The sequence below is a fragment of the Pseudophryne corroboree genome, chromosome 4 (assembly GCF_028390025.1).
Source record: "Pseudophryne corroboree isolate aPseCor3 chromosome 4, aPseCor3.hap2, whole genome shotgun sequence".
Lineage (NCBI taxonomy): Eukaryota > Metazoa > Chordata > Amphibia > Anura > Myobatrachidae > Pseudophryne > Pseudophryne corroboree.
Genome location: NC_086447.1, coordinates 242274121 through 242285889, shown reverse-complemented (window position 1 = coordinate 242285889; position 11769 = coordinate 242274121). Strand labels below are relative to the sequence as shown.

General features: G+C 45.5%; 1 pseudogene; it reads left to right on the top strand.

Moving 5' to 3' along the window:
• Positions 1-4308: 4308 nt before the first annotated feature.
• Positions 4309-4426, top strand: LOC134912855 (5S ribosomal RNA; annotated as a pseudogene).
• The last annotated feature ends 7343 nt before the right edge of the window (positions 4427-11769 follow it).

Here is an 11769-nt window from a genome sequence, read left to right as displayed (position 1 = left end):
AGGGCCTCAAGAATCAGAAAGCGTGACTCTTTATACTGTGGACCCATCACCCGACCTGTTTGAGTCCTCAGGATTCACGCATGAGACTTTTCAAGGGTTTGATGCTAGCCGTGCCGACGCGTCAATCCCAAGCCAAGAAATGTCTCAAGATTTGAGGCCGGAGAAGCTCCTGGAGCATCGGCACCACAGGATGCAGAAGGTTAATATATGAGTCCATTGTGAGCTTTTCCATATTTTCTAATATTATTAACTAACTGTTTTTTATTTTTTATTTATACTTTTGTAAACAGATGTGCCATAGACCAGCAGCAGATTAGCATCAGGGATTGGTCCCTACTTCAGGCCGGATCTGTTACAGGAATAGTCTGATGACGAGGTGGATGTGCAGCAGCCCCCAGTTTCTACACCCCTGTGTAAGTAGATAAATATAACTTTTTTAAGAAACTGAAAAGTTTGTGATCCTTCAAACATATGTGGGATTGGACTTCTAATTTTTTTTTACAATTTCTTCAGCTGTACAAGTGCAATTGGTTAGAGACATTCAGCAAGGGGAGGATCCCTCAAGAGTTCAGAGGGTAGACAACCTGGCATCAGAGATGCAACAGTGCCAGGACAGTTTTCGGGATGTCGTCAACACCAGACTGGAGGCCATTGAGAAGTCAATGGAGAAGATGGCCTACAATATGGTTGCAATGCAACAGACCATGGCCAACAGCATGGCTGAAATGACAAAGACCAGGCACGAAGAAAACAGGGCAATTCTGGACGTCCTCCACGTTCTGGTGACATCCATCAACAAGCTGGTGGAGAACACGGCATGTGAGTCACAAAGCCTCCAGAACATGTCGGAGAGCTATCAACAGACAGCTTCCAACTCACAGCTCATCACAACGGTTCTCCAGTTGATCTACGACAAACTCCCAGGGACAGGTCAACAATATGTCATTCAACCACCACCTCCGCCACTACCAGCCACACTGACACCTCCTGCCCTTGCTCTACCACAACCCTGGTACGGACAGTCACAGCAGTACCAAGGGTATGAAGGGATGTACCCCGTCTACCAGATGACTCCACCACCAACGTGGACACCGACCTCAACAGCTACACCAGCACGCCCACCAAAGCCAACGCAATGCCCTCTACAGCCACCAAGGACACCATCGCCCCCTCCAGAGGAAGAGGATCAGGACAGCCCCCACACATGGTAGTGCGGTTGTATTTTTTCATTATTTAAAATTTTATTTTTCTGTGCTTCCATTTTTCTTCCTCCCATTAGTTTGTTTTTTAATTTGTATTGTTTTTATTTAATATGTATTTCCCCTTCCTGATCGGGTACTACCAAGGAGCTATATGTAGCCATACATGGGTGGGCATGTATGAATGTGGTAAAGGATGAAAGCTCCCTGTGGTTACATATATGATGGGCCAAAGAGCATATCTGATACCACATTTATTTTTTAAGAAATACACCTCTGTAAAAAAAAGTTGTGTAACTTGAGCATTCTCTTTTGTGTAACTTGAGCATTCACATATTTTTAAAATTCTTCAGGGATGGTCAACAAAGAGGCGTGGACAGCATTGTTTTAGGTGACTTTACAATGGTGAGTAATGGCATGTTTCAGTTTAAATACACTTACACAAACCCTGACCTGCCTGCACTTGTGGAGCCACACAGTCCAGCAATGGGTTTTGGCTGGGCTGTGTGGTTCCACAAGCGCAGGCGGGTCAAAGTACAGACCACTGACACCACGACTCCTCCACCTTGACCCGCTTGCACTTGTGGAGCCACACAGTCCAGCAATAGGTTTTGGCTTGGCTGTGTGGTTCCACAAGCGCAGGTGGGTCAAAGTACAGACCACTGACACCACGATTCCTCCACCTCGACCTGCCTGCACTTGTGGAGCCACACAGTCCAGCAAAAGGTTTTGGCTTGGCTGTGTGGTTCCACAAGTGCAGGCGGGTCAAAGTACAGACCACTGACACCACGATTCCTCCACCTTAACCCGCCTGCACTTGTGGAGCCACACAGTCCAGCAATGGGTTTTGGCTGGGCTATGTGGTTCCACAAATGTTCTTGGGAAAGGATTGTGAATGTGACATCGTTACAGTGCCCTTTACTTAAGTCTGATTCTCTATTTTTTTCAGAAATATACACCAGAACAAGGAATGTATGAAGAACAAACACTTTTTTTTTTGTAATTTATTTTTTATGAACAATAAAAATATGACTGTTTATTTTTCTTCAATAAAATTTTAAATTGAGAAGTTTTGTGTTTTTCTTTATAAAATATTATAAATGTAATTTAGAAGTGTGCATGTAAGGGGTGTGGGGGTATTGAAGGTCTTGAGGTAGGCTGGCATGGTAGCGGGGGTGAGGGTCTTAGCTCCACTGTCCACTTTGGTATTCAAGGTCATGGATGTGCATTCCAGGGAAAACCTGTGGAAGAGAAAAATAGTATTATTTACAAGGTACATCAAAGCGTGACATGCCTCCGGAAAAAGAAGAAGAGCAGGTGCAGGCAACAACACACAGGTAACACTGACATCAGGGAGGTTGGGGTCCAGCATCTGACCTGGGGGTATATTTACTAAAATTTGTGTTTGTGCTGATTTGATGGGAGTTTAATCTCGAATTTTATCGGACGTATTTTACTGCAACTTTTTGAACTCATTTTCGTGAATTTACTAAGCTGCCAAGTTTTTCTCACCGATGTCGATGTCCTTCGTATTGTCGGGCAGTGTTTTACAGGAGTGATTAGTAAAACACTGCCGGATATCACACAATGAAGCCCGGCTGGATCTGTGAGATCCGTGCAGGGCTTCATTGTTTACAGTATTTAAAGTGTTAAAGTAAATAAAAAAATTGCGTGGAGTCCCCCCTCCTAAGCATAACCAGCCCCGGGCTCTTTGATCCGGTCCTGGTTGAAAAAATACAGGGGGAAAAATGCGTAGGGTCCCCCCCATATTTATGCAACCAGCACCGGGCTCTGCGTCCGGTCCTGGTTCAAAAAATACGGGGGACAAAAGATGTAGGGGTCCCCCGTATTTTTTAAACCAGCACCGGGCTCCACTAGCCAGAGAGATAATGCAACAGCCGGGGGACACTTTTATATAGGTCCCTGCGGCCGTGGCATTACCCCCTTCAACTAGTCACAAGAGTGACCCCAATTAACTTCGTGGTTTACCGCAGACCGCAAAGTTCCCATCATTGGGTAGAATGGAGCTGCGCTAAAACATTCTTTCGAATTCCTGGGCGGTCTGAATTGCACATGCATACAGACAATCGTGCCCAGAACATTGGGGAATTTAAATTCATTGTAAAAGCCAATTTTGATCTCATTCCATCTGCTGTCCATATCTGGTAATTAAATGAACTGGGTCAGTAATTTGCGGAACGCCTTAATGACCTGGGTTAAACAGCGCGACAGTGTCGGCTATGAAAAACCGCATGTTTGAGACAAAGTAGGCTGGAATGTGCCTGACGCCCAAAAATTTAACATAGCCAGCAGTTTCTGGAAACCACTGACTGCGTGATTTGTCCGTGCCTGAGGTTCCAGGTCAGGCTCCAACAGATCGTACAGTGAATATATTTCATGAGCTGATAAGCGATAATTTTGTATCAACTCGAACTCGGACAGATCCTCCAGTGCACGCCTAGTACGATACTGGCGTGGATGTGGAAATGATACATGCACTGACTCTGATGCCAATGCAGACATTTGATGATCACGATCCTGATCTTCAAGATCATGTTCCTCCTCCACATTTGCCTGGATCATGAACATCACAATCTGGTCAGAAAATGGCTCCATTATTGTAGTCAGTGTAAAAAAATATAAATATATATCTGAAGTATTTATCCATATTGTTTCCATCAATAATCTATTATATGGATTATATTAAATATGGTCAGATGTGAAAGAACTGAATCCCCTACACGGATGTTCTAATTTGAAGAGTTATTTCAAAGTAACTGAATCCCCTACAAGGATATTTTAATTTGAAGAGTTATTAAGGGATATCGTTGAATTAACCCTCATGCATGTGTTTGTTATAGGCCAAGACAATAAGGGACTAAACAAGTTTCTTTTCCCTTCTTTTTCACACTCTCTCATCCACAATATAGGGTTGCTTTCTGCAATGCATCCAATAGCAACAGAGACCCCCCTGTGGACTGCAGAAGTGTAATACTTACCTTTCTTCTTAGTCTTTCTCTCAAACTTACCTTATCCCTTAAGTACTCATTCATTTTCAAAAACACTCTCTCATCCAAGTTGGGTATCCCAGTGTGAATCCCCACTGACTATCTACAGTCACACCACACTGGAAATACCCAATCTAATTTGATCTTGGAAGCCAAGCAGTGTTGGGCCAGGTTAGTACCAGAAAGAGAGACCAATGGGAATTACAGGTACTGTATTAAGGGACTATACTCTTTTACCCAGGAAAGCAGAAGTGTACTTTTCTTCCTTCAAAACCAGAATATCTGGGAGCACACACTCTCTCATTGCCCATTCAATGGCAACAGATGGGCAAAAGCAGAAGTGACTGGTTCTTTGACACTCTCTAGTAATCCAATAAACATAATTTATTCCCTACCACCCCCTTCATTATGGATTTTGCACTACCAATTATTGATACGTAAACAGCTATTCAGTAAGGTTTTGGAGTCAATAAGCCTATTTTCTGTTTCTTAATCACATGTGGATCAACTAATTTTTATACGTTGATAGAAAGAATAGAAAAATAGAAACTTTTCCTTTGAGAAACGTCTGATATTATCTAAAATCACTTTTGCCACATTTAGTGCCCATAGAGGTGCTAAACAACCAATCAAAAAGTGAGTAATATATTTAAAACTTTTTTTTTAACATTTATTTTTGTAATTGTCTGACTAATTGCTGTGTAGAAAATAAAAGATAAGTTTTAAATCACAAATACACCTCTGTGTAATCACAATTACCAATAATACTGTATACATATCATATTATTTAATTACAAGTGTGCCCCAGAAAGACTAGACAGTCTTCTTGCTTCTCTGCAAAACCCCACAAAATAGTTTGTCCTGAACTAATTTCTGGTAGCACCACCAACCAGGAGCTGCTGCATAAAACCCTCGAGGCAGAGTCAGCAGCTATACGTTGGTTATTATGAATATTCTATTCATTCTTGATCTATTTTTCTGAAAATTATAATCCAATCCAGAGCAGATTCCAAACCCCAAACTCTTTCAACTTATTAAGCAGGCAGGCTTACTTACATAGAGGGCTGGGACCAATGCAAGTAGCATCGTAGTTTGGCCTATCTCATCTATCACAACCATCTAAATGTTTTTGCCATTTTTTTAATAGCAGATTTAAGGTAGTTTGCAAAATGATAGCTTCATACTTTTCACAATTTTCATACTTACTATCTCTAAACATTGGCTTAGCAATTTCTAATGTGGCACTATTTAAAAGTTAAAACATCAGTTTTCCTGTACTTCGAGATCAGATTGCCATTTTATACATGAGAGGCTTGCAAATCGTCCTACAAAAATCACCCAAAAGCTGCAATTTTAAATTATATAACTGCTGCTTGATACATTTCCCCCTACATCATCCTGTTTCTGTGAATTATTACAGTGAGTGTGACTACCATGCATCTATTTATTGTATATGGGACTGATTCTGAATTGGGAGCAAAACAAAAAAAACAAGTAACTTTGTATCTGGAACAAACCATGGGGATGATTCAGATCTGATCATAGATGTGCTAAATTTAGCCCATCCACGGCGGCGATGCTTTTGATTCCGGCAAGTAGCTCCCCGCCGCGTCCCGGGACGCAGTGGCTGCACGTGAACATCACGCAGCCGCTGCGGCCTGCCCCCGCAATGGTCCGGTGACGCCTACATGCTCCCTTCCTGTCCTGCGACCGCCTCTGCCTGTCAATCAGGCAGAGGCGATCGCAGCCCTGATGCTGTTAGCATCTCACTGGGCTCCTGGAGTGCGCACGCGCAGTGCACCCACTGTACTTGCGCACTCCACAAAGGGATTCCGCTGCAGCGATCCAGTCTGAATTACCCCCCATGTTGCATTGTCAGGGGTGCAAATACAATTTTTTTTGCATGATAGGTAAATGCTGGCTCCTGTTGCCCTTTAACCAACAAATGCTGGAGTGTTTTATTTTTACTCTGCAGTTTAGATTTGAGTTTTTACACGCCTCTTTCAAATCTAAATCTCTGCGCCTGTTAAATCTGCCTCACATAGTTTTATCGAGGTACAAAGTAACTTGCTCTTTTTTGCTTAGCTCCCAACTCAGAATCAGTCTCATAGTGCACGTGGGTGATGAGTGTTATGCTGCCAAGGAATCTCTAACCACACCCATTTTCAGCAGCCATCTTAGACTGAGAATAAAGCTGCACTGCCACCACAACTAATTGTCAGAGAAACCCTAATAACACTAGTGATGAGCACCGGAAATTTTTCGGGTTTTGTGTTTTGGTTTTGGGTTCGGTTCCGCGGCCGTGTTTTGGGTTCGAACGCGTTTTGGCAAAACCTCACCGAATTTTTTTTGTCGGATTCGGGTGTGTTTTGGATTCGGTTTTTTTTTTCAAAAAACCCTAAAAAACAGCTTAAATCATAGAATTTGGGGGTCATTTTGATCCCAAAGTATTATTAACCTCAATAACCATTATTTCCACTCATTTTCAGTCTATTCTGAACACCTCACACCTCACAATATTATTTTTAGTCCTAAAATTTGCACCGAGGTCGCTGGATGACTAAGCTCAGTGACCCAAGTGGCCGACACAAACACCTGGCCCATCTAGGAGTGGCACTGCAGTGTCACGCAGGATGGCCCTTCCAAAAAACACTCCCCAAACAGCACATGACGCAAAGAAAAAAAGAGGCGCAATGAGGTAGCTGTGTGAGTAAGATAAGCGACCCAAGTGGCCGACACAAACACCTGGCCCATCTAGGAGTGGCACTGCAGTGTCACGCAGGATGTCCCTTCCAAAAAACACCCCCCAAACAGCACATGACGCAAAGAAAAATGAAAGAAAAAAGAGGTGCAAGATGGAATTGTCCTTGGGCCCTCCCACCCACCCTTATGTTATATAAACAGGACATGCACACTTTAACCAACCCATCATTTCAGTGACAGGGTCTGCCACACGACTGTGACTGAAATGACGGGTTGGTTTGGACCCCCACCAAAAAAGAAGCAATTAATCTCTCCTTGCACATACTGGCTCTACAGAGGCAAGATGTCCACCTCATCATCATCCTCCGATATATCACCGTGTACATCCCCCTCCTCACAGATTATCAATTCGTCCCCACTGGAATCCACCATCTCAGCTCCCTGTGTACTTTGTGGAGGCAATTGCTGCTGGTCAATGTCTCCACGGAGGAATTGATTATAATTCATTTTAATGAACATCATCTTCTCCACATTTTCTGGATGTAACCTCGTACGCCGATTGCTGACAAGGTGAGCGGCGGCACTAAACACTCTTTCGGAGTACACACTTGTGAGAGGGCAACTTAGGTAGAATAAAGCCAGTTTGTGCAAGGGCCTCCAAATTGCCTCTTTTTCCTGCCAGTATAAGTACGGACTGTCTGACGTGCCTACTTGGATGCGGTCACTCATATAATCCTCCACCATTCTTTCAATGGGGAGAGAATCATATGCAGTGACAGTAGACGACATGTCCGTATAGGCTTGAATGGCCTTTTGCTGCTCCTCCAACCTCTGAAGCATATAGAGGGTTGAATTCCACCTCGTTACCACTTCTTGCTTCAGATGATGGCAGGGCAGGTTCAGGCGTTTTTGGTGGTGCTCCAGTCTTATGTACGTGGTGCCTGTACGCCGAAAGTGTCCCGCAATTCTTTGGGCCACCGACAGCATCTCTTGCACGCCCCTATCGTTTTTTAAATAATTCTGCACCACCAAATTCAAGGTATGTGCAAAACATGGGACGTGCTGGAATTTGCCCAGATTTAATGCACACACAATATTGCTGGTGTTGTCCGATGCCACAAATCCACAGGAGAGTCCAATTGGGGTAAGCCATTCTGCGATGATCTTCCTCAGTTGCCGTAAGAGGTTTTTAGCTGTGTGCGTATTCTGGAAAGCGGTGATACAAAGCGTAGCCTGCCTAGGAAAGAGTTGGCGTTTGCGAGATGCTGCTACTGGTGCCGCCGCTGCTGTTCTTGCGGCGGGAGTCCATACATCTACCCAGTGGGCTGTCACAGTCATATAGTCCTGAGCCTGCCCTGCTCCACTTGTCCACATGTCCGTGGTTAAGTGGACATTGGGTACAACTGCATTTTTTAGGACACTGGTGAGTCTTTTTCTGAGGTCTGTGTACATTTTCGGTATCGCCTGCCTAGAGAAATGGAACCTAGATGGTATTTGGTACCGGGGACACAGTACCTCCAACAAGTCTCTAGTTGGCTCTGCAGTAATGATGGATACCGGAACCACGTTTCTCACCGCCCAGGATGCCAAGGCCTCAGTTATCCGCTTTGCAGCAGGATGACTGCTGTGATATTTCATCTTCCTCGCAAAGGACTGTTGGACAGTCAATTGCTTGGTGGAAGTAGTAAAAGTGGTCTTACGAGTACGACTTCCCCTCTGGGATGACCATCGACTCCCAGCAGCAACAACATGTTATGCACACCAGTGCCAGCAGGAAAGTACTGGTGTCAGAACTGTTATGCACTCCAGTGTCTGCAGGAATGTACTGGTGTTTGAACTGTTATGCAAAACAGATGGACTCACAGACAAACTGGGGGATATGACATAACGTACACAGAAGGTGATAGGGTAACAAAATACACACAAAGTGAACAGAGAAGCCCAGAGGCTAAGGAACTGGGTATCTCCCTTGTATTAGAACTGCAAGATGTTGTGTTTTAATACGTAGAGAACCCGAAATGCTGTTGCTAAGGGCAACAGCAAAACCCTAAAGGGTTACCAACGGGTGTGGCAGTAAACTCCTTGGTCAGAGATGGAATGATAGACACAAGGAGAATCTCCACAATCCTAATTCTCACTTGCAGTGCACAGGTTTTAGCTTACTGCCACTAAACTGACCCCTGACACCTAGCACAGTGAGACAGGATTAGACAGGCAAGTCTTAGAATACAGCCGCAAACTTGCTAAGTTCACAGAGTAGTAACAGAACCCCAGCAAGCTAAACGACTGACTCCAGTCTTACTGCTAGGTCTGGATTGGCAGAGTGTAATACCAAATTCCCAGGCCTATTTGCAGTAAGCAACAAACAAATACAAAGCTACACAGTACTGGCTAACTTTCATGAACTGACTAACCAACAAAGATTCAGCAGCATCTGCTTACCCTGAAAAGAGGCCTTATAAAGCAGGTGCTGTCCACGCCCCACTCAGACCTCACAGACTGTGAGCACAAAAACCAGCACCGGATCCCCTGCCGTGCACAGAGCCTATAACCACTGCACAGCAAAAGACCCGAACCGGAGTATCAGCTGCGCTCAGGTTACTCCACTAGCACTTGTCTCCCGGTTGCCATGACGACGTGGCAGCACAGGGCAGGAGACCCTAACAGTACCCCCCCTCTGACGAGGGGTCAAAGAACCCCTACCACCGGGTTTATCGGGGAACTGCGAGAAGAAAGAGCGTATCAGTCTGGGGGCATGAAGATCACAACTGCGCACCCACGACCGCTCCTCCGGGCCATACCCCTTCCAGTGCACCAAAAATGACAGCCGACCCCGAACCACCTTGGAGTCAAGAATCCTTTCAACAACAAACTCCCTCTGGCCACGTATCAGAAGAGGGGAAGGTCTTCCACTGGAAGAAGGATTACTAATCGCCCGTTTTAAAAGGGAACAATGAAATGTTTTATTGATACCCAAAGAACGGGGCAGATCTAACTGAAATGCCACCGGATTGATAACCCTGGTGATCTTATAAGGGCCGATGAACCGGGGCCCTAACTTATGAGATGGCTGTCTCAACTTCAAATTCTTGGTAGACAACCAGACGAAGTCTCCTAATTTGAAGCTGCAGGGTCTTTTCCGCTTATCAAAAACCCTTTTGGTCACTAATGACACAGACACAAGGGCTTTCTTCACTTTCCGCCAAATACCTCTAAGGACCGAAACCACAGAGGAACCACCAGGCGTGGAGTCCAGGGGGTCAAAAGAATTGGCCTTAGGATGATGCCCATACACACAAAGGAAGGGAGAGATCCCTGTAGCAGAGTGAGCCGCGTTGTTATAGGCAAACTCCGCCATGGACAGATGAGCAACCCAGTCAGTCTGACACTTGGAGACATAACACCTGAGGAACTGCTCCAAGGACTGGTTCACCCTTTCAGTCTGCCCATTAGACTGCGGATGGTAGCCTGACGACAAGCTGACAGAAATCTGGAGATCGGAACAAAATGCCCTCCAGAATTTGGCCACAAACTGGGATCCGCGGTCAGAGACCACATCAAGTGGCAACCCGTGGAGACGCACAACATGCAGCATAAATAATTCAGACAGGCGTCTGGCTGATGGCAGCCCAACCAGTGGAACGAAGTGCGCCATCTTCGAAAACCTGTCAACGACAACCCAGATGGCTGTCATCCCCGAGGATTTGGGCAAGTCCACCACAAAATCCATTGAAATGTGGGTCCATGGCTTAGATGGGATAGAGAGTGGATGTAATGGGCCAACAGGAACCCCTCTAGGAGTCTTATTTCGGGCACAGATGTCACATGCCCGAACCCACTGATCCACATCCTTAGCCACCGAGGGCCACCACACCGCCCTAGATAGCAACTCCCGAGTTCTGGCAATACCCGGGTGACCTGCCGACTTCTTGGCATGGAATTCCAGGAACACTCGCTGTCTTAACCTAGGAGGCACAAACAAAAGACCTACCGGAAGGTCTGGAGGAGCCTGCTCCTGTGCTCTAAGGACTAATGATAAGAGGTCCTGGGTAATGCCCACTTTAATACATGATGGGGAAACAATGGGCAACGGCTCCTCGGTGGTCTCCTGGATTGGAGCAAAACTCCGCGAGAGCGCATCAGCCTTGATGTATTTTGACCCAGGGCGATATGTTATCAAAAAATTAAAGCGAGCAAAAAACAAAGCCCATCGTGCCTGCCTGGCATTGAGACGCTTCGCTGACTCTAAATATGCCAGATTCTTATGGTCAGTGAGAATTGAGACCACAAACTTAGCCCCCTCAAGCCAGTGTCTCCACTCCTCGAGTGCATCCTTAATAGCCAACAATTCCCGGTTACCCACGTCATAATTCATCTCGGCAGGCGAAAATTTACGGGAAAAGTAAGCACAGGGATGAAGGCGATTATCAGACACTCCCATCTGAGAAAGCACTGCCCCAATACCCATCTCAGAGGCATCCACCTCCACCACAAAAGGACGCTCTGGATCTGGGTGTCGCAGCACCTTGGCCGAAACAAATGCCCTTTTGAGACGGGCAAAAGCCGCTTTAGCCTCACAAGACCAGTGAGCAACATCCGCCCCTTTCTTAGTGAGTGCCACCAAGGGCGCCACTATAGACGAAAATCCAGCGATAAATCGTCTATAAAAATTCGCAAAGCCCAGGAAACGCTGAAGCGCCTTCAAACTAGTGGGCTGCACCCAATCCAGGACTGCCTGTACCTTGGAACCCTCCATTTGGAAACCTTCTGGGGAGATAATATATCCTAGAAATGCGATTTGCTGAACTTCAAATTCGCACTTCTCCAGCTTCGCCCCAAGCCGGTGGTCTCTGAGTTTC